Source organism: Pteropus alecto, unplaced genomic scaffold (genome assembly GCF_000325575.1).
Source record: "Pteropus alecto unplaced genomic scaffold, ASM32557v1 scaffold76, whole genome shotgun sequence".
Lineage (NCBI taxonomy): Eukaryota > Metazoa > Chordata > Mammalia > Chiroptera > Pteropodidae > Pteropus > Pteropus alecto.
The window spans coordinates 17948110-17949091 of NW_006443138.1; positions in this window are offsets into that span (position 1 = coordinate 17948110).

Consider the following 982-nt stretch of genomic DNA (forward strand, 5'->3'; position numbering starts at 1 on the left):
ACTAAAAATGGATTAAACAGATAATGTAAGACCTGAAACCATAACATCTAGCAGAAGACAAAATTAATAAAGTCTTTGACATTGGTCTTAGCAATATATATATTGTTATTTAAAAATAAACAAATGAGACTACATCAAACTAAAAAACTTTTGCACAGCAATGGAAATTATCAACAAAATGAAAAAGGAACCTGCTAAATGGGAGAAGATATTTGTAAATGACATATCTGGGAAGGGGTTACTATCCATAAGATATAAATAACTCAAAAGATTCCATATTAAAAAAAAATCTGATTAGAAAATTGGCAGAGGATCTAAATACACATTTTTTCCAAAGAAGACGTATGGATGGCCAACAGACATATGAAAAGAGACTTAACATCACTAATCATCAGGGAAATGCAACCCAATACCACAATAAGGTATCACCTCAAACCTGTCAGAATGTTTGTTATCAGAAAGACAATGAATAAGTATTGGCAAGGATGCAGAGAAAAGGAAACCTCTGTGTACTGTTGGTGGGACTCTAAATTGGTGCAGCCACTACGGGAAAAAAAAAAAATATGGAGGTGCCTCAAAAAATTAAAAGTAAAACTATTATGTGATCCAGCAATTCCACTTCTGGGTACATAGATACATAGAATAAACTGATGATTGCTAGAAGAGAAGGGGTGAGGGATGGGTATAATAGATAAAGAGGATTAAGAGGTGCAAATTTTTAGTTACAAAATAAATAAGTCAAGGGAATATCACCTATGCTATACTTATTTATTTTGTAACCAAAATAAATATTTTTTTTGTAACCGAAATAAATATACTCAATAACATAGTAATAACTTTGTATGGTGAAGAATAGTTACTAGACTCAATGTGGTGACATTTAGTAAGATATTTCGGTATTAAATCACTACATTATATACCTCAAACTAGCATACTTCAACAAAATATATTTTTAAATCAGAAAAATTCATTCGACATAATT